This window comes from Vombatus ursinus, unplaced genomic scaffold (assembly GCF_900497805.2).
Source record: "Vombatus ursinus unplaced genomic scaffold, bare-nosed wombat genome assembly UNPS02015035.1, whole genome shotgun sequence".
In the NCBI taxonomy this organism is placed as follows: Eukaryota; Metazoa; Chordata; class Mammalia; order Diprotodontia; family Vombatidae; genus Vombatus; species Vombatus ursinus.
Window position 1 is genome coordinate 81,958 of NW_020954813.1, and position 7,273 is coordinate 89,230.

Sequence of the window (7,273 nt, forward strand, 5' to 3'; positions counted from 1 at the left end):
TATATATATATATATATATATATATATATATATATATATAAGCAAATATATCATAATTTAAGAAACATAAGGGAGAAAGCAATGACTAAGGGAATCAGGAAGGCTCCCTGTAGGAGGCAGCACATAAGCTGAGCCTGGAAGGAAGTTGGCGATTCTGCAGAGCTCCACCCATACCTTCAGCATAGCTTTGGCTGCCACTGGCAGGCCTTTTCCCCACGGTCCCTTGTTTCCTCTGACACTAGAACAGGAGACTAAGGCTTCTACATTGGAAACTGCAGACCCAGTGACCGACCCCCTTATGGTCATATCTTGGGAAACTAAGGTCTGTGGTTGGTCTCTACTTGTCTGGTCTTAGGGCCCATTCCTGTAAGTCATTATCACAGACTCACTGACTGCACTAGGTGGTGGAGGGTGCCACATCACAAAGGCAGGACATGGCAACTGGTACTACTACCCCTTGAGGGACTGAAACCTCTTACTGAGCAGCCCGTCCTACTCACTGCTGCACGGACTTGAAATTTGTCTACCTCCCTAATGGCTCAATATATTCCTCCTGGCTCTGCATCTCTTTGGATGGTTATACAAGCCGTATCAACCAAGGATGCCCTGCTCAATGATCCTGTTAAGCGCTTATTTAGGGTCCTATGAAATACTCTTCAGAGATACACCTTTCTTCCAGGGTCTGACCTGGCTTCTTAGAGCTCTCCCCCTACCATAGACCAATTATGTCTACAATATGAGAACCATTTTAGGAAACACCAGCCTAGGAGCGTGGGCTGGCTTGGATTTTTCTAGACTGGCTACAGGTGGCGTCAGAGGGGGAAAAGAGGCTAACATCTGGGTCAAGTTTATTGGTAACAGCTGCTGCCTTCCTGTTCAACAATTCTCCATCCTTCCTGAACGTGCTAACATAAAGCTCTTCCCGTGAACTTGGAAGAAAGGCTGAGACACTTTCCGTCTTCCACATAAATATATACTTTATGTGCCACTGTATGCCTAGCATCAGGGGGTCTCAACCTTTTCAAGTATACGGTCCACTTCTTAAATTCTAAATATTGTATAGACTACCTCCCCCATAACATAAATTGTATTGCTAGCATCCATTGACTGATGAAACACGAAATGACAAAAGTTTACTATGAATTCAATGACACTTTGAAATGTATTTCTGTTATTCATTGCAACAGCATCTGCATCCACTTAACAAATAAAAACAAGTATTATTCACATTGTTTATTTTCTTGGAACTAAACATCAAATGACAGTCCTTGGTGGGTTTGTGGATCCATGAGCCCTGCACAAACACCACAGCCACAACACCAGAGCCCTTGGCCCATAGGGTGGAAGCCACTGACCTCAGTCATTATTTTTCTAGTCAGTAAAATTAAACACACACGTATTAAGCACCTTCTGCATGCCGGGGCCTGTACTAGGTGCTAGGGATAAAAAGGCAAAAGCAAGACAACTCCTGTCCTGGTCACTCCAACCCATTAATCAGAGTCATTTGGTAATTCATCTTATTAGAAAAATAATTTGGCATCATTTTCATTCCACAGGGAAATTTTTTGTGTGTGATAACTTTTTTTAATGTACATCATCATGATTAAGAATATGATAGTTTCACATCCATAACCTTCATAGTAGGCAGGTAAACACTTATGAAGTCATAACCAGGCAAAAACATTTGTAGAAGTCAAAATTTGCATAAATTTAACCACAGCTAACACCACGAAGGAACCTCTCCTTTCTGCTTAGTTAAGTGATCATTGATGTATTTATTAGGAATGATACTGATTCTCTTTCATTAAATTTTCATTACAGTAATTAATGGGGAAAAAAATCATATATTTCCTCCCTGTTTTTGAACCTTTAAAATACAGGAGGCTTTGGCTCGAGCTTTTTGGTTTGACATTAAAGGCATGGATGACCAGAATGCTACATTTGTTCTCTGCCCTGGGAACTAGAACCAAAATGGGATCGGATGGTCCAGTTACTCTAAAGCATTGGACTGATACCCATAGGCCCCGAAGGGGGATACTTCATCATTGCTGATGTTTCGCTGCCAAGTTAGTAAAGGTTTTATAAATTTTTGGCGCAAGTAAACATAAATGTGGAATGATGTTTTTATTGGGTAGTTCCATCTATATTCTAACTATGGAAAAGAGCAATCTTCCTATGAGATTGGTAAAGGTTTGTCTACTCAGAAAATGCATGTAATATCAATTCCTTCTTATAGTAATCTTTGTCACAAGTAGTTCTAGTAAATCGGAATGTAATTTTATAATGGCTATTGAGCTAGCAGATATGTCATAACAAGTCCCTTTATAGAAAAGAGGAAAAAACTGAAATGTCCTGAGCTTAAGTTCTAAATCAATGCTCTAAAAAGTAAACTGTGTCTGGGACTCTATAAGAAGAACTGACTGACAGGCAGCTAGGTTACACAGTGGATAGAGCTCTGGTCTTGGAGTCAGGAAGACCTGAGTTCAAATCTGGCCTCAGACACTTGACACTTACTAGCTGTGTGACCCTAGACAAGTCACTTAACCCTGATTGCCTCACCAAAAAGAAAAAAAAAAGAGCTGACTGGTCATGAGACCAGACTGTAACCATCCAAATAATGTGGTTCTTGACACAAAGGGAACAGCAAACACGATGTGTTCCATTCTGAGCTGTGCTCCTCCATGAAGATGAGCTGTAGTGAACTAGGTGGGCTGGATTTTCCAATTGAATTCAGTTTGTCCTCTTGACATATCCCACCTTACTCTTATCAAGCTTAGGAGAAGCAAAAAAACAACAACAGAGAGTTGACTTGAAGTGAAGGTGCTAATGTTCAGAACATGAGAGCTTTAAAACAGAACAAATTTCACGCAGAGAACTGAGAAATCTGCCAAGTAGAAGGCCATCTGTAATAGGCACCTCCACTTCTTTCCTCTCACTCTATACTTAACTCTCCAGTCTGGCTTCTGACCTTATCATTCAATCAAGACTGCTCTCGCCAAAGTTACTAACGATCCCTTAATTGCCAAATCCAATATTCTCAACGCTCTTTCTTCTCCACATCTCTGCAGCCTTCCATACTGCTGATCACTCTCTTCTCCTTGGTTCCCTCTTCTCTCCAGGTTTCCCTGCTCTCTCTTGGTTCTCCTCCTACCTCTCTGACAGCTCTTCAGTCTCTTTTGTTGGGTTCTTCATCCAAGTTAAACCCATAGGTGTCCCACAAGACTCTCTCCTGGACCTTCTTCTCCCTAGATACTGCTAGGTGATCTCCCTGACACAAGTCTCTCCAACTCCAGGCCATTCTCCTCCACTCAGCTATCATAGTGAACTTCCTAAAGCACATCATCCAGTGACACCAGTCTCCTTGCTGTTCTGCACATAAGACACTAATCTATTTTCACTGGCTCTCTGTCCCCCTGCCTGGAATGTTCTCTCCTCTTCTCCACTTCCTGGCTTCCTTCAAGTCCCAGCTAAAGTCCCTCCTTCTATAAGAACCCCTTCCTGATCCCTCTTATCTCCGATTTATCCTATATAAATTGTTCATAATAATTGTCTCCCCTATTAGTCTGTGAGCTTCTCAAGAGCAAGGAATGTTGTTTTTTTAACCTTTCTTTGTATCCTCAGTACTTAGCATAGTACCTGCCACACTGTAAGTGCTTAATAAATGTTTGTTCGCTGACTGGCTGACTGAAGTAACCCAACGACAGATACCTAACAATTTTGGTCTGTGTAATTTATATATCATTTCTAAATTGTTCATACAATTTACAAATGGGTAATAAGTTTGAAATTGGTTAATTTTTTCTAGGGTAATACTTAAATTTTAAATGTCATATGTAAATATATAATCCCTAATGAAATACTGAGACAAATTTAAAATAGAGGTTAACTTCTCTACCTAAAAACTATTTTAATGAATATGGAGAACATTTTCATGAATATTTTGTGAAAAATAAATCATTTTATGTTATTGATGAAAGTAAACTAATGATTGTAAGGCACTCAAAAATATCTGAGTATAAGAATTTATAGAAATTGAAGGGGACAAGAAGAAGGAGCTATCACTCAAACTGAATACCAGGGAAACATCTGGGTCTAGCCTGAGACTATGAAAAAGGCCTTGAGGAGCTGAGATGTCTGGGAATACTAGGGATGAGAGAGAGTCAAGACAATATGAGGCTGCAGAGGAGAAGATCTCACTAAACAGTCTAAGAAAACAAAGACTGTTAATGAATAGAATATTTGGTCATATAATTATTCCAAATGGATGAAACATGAGGTGAAAATTTTTCATGTATAAAGAGGCATTTCCTTTGCAATGACCAAAAAGTCTTATATCCTGAGGTTCATTCTTAGGACAGGTAATCCACACCTCTCCCTCCCCAGAGCTTCCACCAGAATGTTAGAGATTCTCATCCAACAACTGCAACTGGTCTATACACACAATCAGTTGGACTAGTTGATAGAACACACTAATTTGTAACTACACTTAAACTGAAAGCCAACGGGCACACTATTAGAGTGCCAATAAAATGCTCACTTAAAACATGTATCTGTAAATTCCAGATAAAGGATGGCCTACATAGGGCCCATCGAATGTTTTGGTTCCTCTATTCCTGTGGTAGTGGGTTCTAGTCTCCAGGTCTTGGTCTCCAATGAGAGAATCTCAAACTACATTCAATTACATGGAGAAAAAAAGAAAATGGCTATTAATAACAATCAAATGCTAAAGAATAATTTGCATTAGATATACTCTTTTTCCCCCTCATGTTAGATATAGACCTCTCTGAAATGATGAAAGATGAATATTATGACTATAAATTTGTGAAGTGGATGATTAAAAATAAGGTAATAGGTTATTACCAACTCTAATATATTATTTTAGAAAAGTACAGAAGGGAATCTTTGTGTTGCTACTAAAGCACTATAAAAATGTTGCCTGGAGTTTCATTATTGTACCATCACAGCTGGTTGCTAAGATGGTGCTTTTTAAAATCTACCTCCTGAAAATTATAATGACTAAGACTTACCTGAGCTCTCTAAAATTCCTCTCCAAACCACTCTAAAATAATGCCTCAAAATGAATTTTGGAGCAGCAGAACCAAAAAAGGACAAGATAGAACAATTTTCCACCTCAATATGACTTAGAAGGTCAGCAGGAAATGTCTGTCTCGTTGAGGTGAGAGCAGAGCACAGTCCAGTACAAGTCACACCCAGCAATTCAGTAGCAGGCCTTGAGGGTGACTGAATCAACAGGTTCTGGAGCTCTCTGCCCACAGATGTACAATCTGTGGTTTGGACAATCGGTCAAAAAAAGTTTACAAAGGATCCTTTGCTGGCACTGGGTGCAGGACTCTGTCACAGTTCCAGGGCAAGGAGGAGTACTAGCACACTAGAGCATGTGGTCAAAAGGGGGTGGAGACCCTAGTCACAGGTCCAGGGTGGAAAAGAGTGCTTGTGGTTGCTGAAAGACCAGAGCATAGGTCAGGAGAGTAGCAAATACACCTATCCTTAGTTAGATCATACTACATTAGAAGAACTGAAAACTTACACACACCCCAGAACTAGCTCTGAAAACAGCAACATGAAAAAGCTGAAGTTTGAGACAGCGCTCTTTCCACCCTGGGAGCAGAGCCCAACTTTAACATAAAATTAAAAGTCAAGAAATAGGCTGAAAAATGGGCAAACAACAACAACAAAAAAAAGAACCTGACCATAGAAAGTTATTATTATGATGGGGAGATCAAAACACAAACTCAGAAGAAGATGACAAAGTCAAAACTTCTACATCCAAAGCCTCAAAGAAAAATGTGAATTGGTCTCAGGCCCAAAAAAGAATTCCTGGAAAAGCTCAAAAAGGATTTTTTAAAATATGACAAGTAGAGGGAAAATGGGGAAAAGAAATGAGAGTGATGCAATAAAATAATGAAAAAGAGGCAACAACTTGGCAAAGAAAGCATACCAAAAAAAACTCAAAAAAAACCCACCTAAAAAAGAATAGGCTAGATGGTAAAAGATGCACAAAAATCCACTGAAGAGAAGAACTTCTTAAAAAAAGCAGAACTGGACAAATGGAAAAGGAGGTACAAAAGCTCATTAAAGAAAGTAATTCCTTAAAAATTAGAATTGGGGAAGTAAAAGCTAATGACTCCCCATGAGACATCAAAAAAACAATAAAACAAAATCAAAAGAATGAAAAAATAGAAGAAAATGTGAAATATCTCATTGGAAAAACAATTGACCTGGAAAATAGATCCAGGAGAGATAATTTAAGAATTTTTGGATTGCCTGAAAGTCATGATAAAAAAAAAAAGATCCTAGACATCATCTTTCAAGAAATTATCAAGGAAAACTGTCCTGACATTCTAGAATCAGAAGGTAAAAAGTAAAATAATCCAGTCACCTTCCAAAAGAGAATCTGAAATGAAAACTCCCAGGAATATTATAGGCAAATTCTAGAGCTCCCAACTCAATGAGAAAATATTGCCAGCATCTAGAAAGAAACTGATCAAATATCATGGAGCCACAGTCAGGATCACACAAGAGTTGGCAGCTTCTACATTAAAGGAACTGAGGGCTTGGAATATGATATTCCAGAGGGCAAAGGAGCTAGAATTACAACCAAGGATCACCTACCCAGCAAAACTGAGTATAATCTATCAGGGCAAATGGCTAGTTAATGAAATAGAGGACTTTCAAGCATTTCTGATGAAAAGATTGGAGACGAATAGAAAATTTGACTTTCAAATACAAGACCCAAGAGAAGTATAAAAAGGCATACAGGAAAACAAATCATAAGAGATTCAATAAGGTTTAGCTGTTTACATTCCTACATGAGACAATAATAATACTTATTACTCTTAAGAACTTTATCATTATTAGGGAAATTAGAAGGAATATACATATACAGAAGGCATAGGTCTGAATTGACCATGATGGGATGATATCTAAAAAAAATAAAATTAAAGGGTAACAAAGAGGAATACACTGGGAGAAGGGGGAAGGGAAAAGTGGAATGGGGTAAATTATCTCGCCAAAAAGAGGTGCAAAAGAGCTTTTACCAAAGAGGTGGAGACTGAGGGGTGGGGGTAGCAGACAACACTTGGACCTTATCCTCATTTGAATTGGCTCAAAGAGGGAATACATACTCAGTTGGGTATAGAAATCTATATTACCCTACAGGAAAGGAGGAGGGGAAAGGGATGAGAGGAGGCTAATAAAAGGGAGGGTGGATTAGAGGAGATGATGGTCAGAAGCAAAACACTTTTGAGGGTGA

At 39.0% G+C, this 7,273-nt stretch overlaps 1 pseudogene; it reads left to right on the top strand.

Moving 5' to 3' along the window:
- LOC114031063 overlaps nucleotides 1-7,273 on the top strand; it is a 34,292-nt pseudogene that overhangs the window by 24,848 nt on the left and 2,171 nt on the right.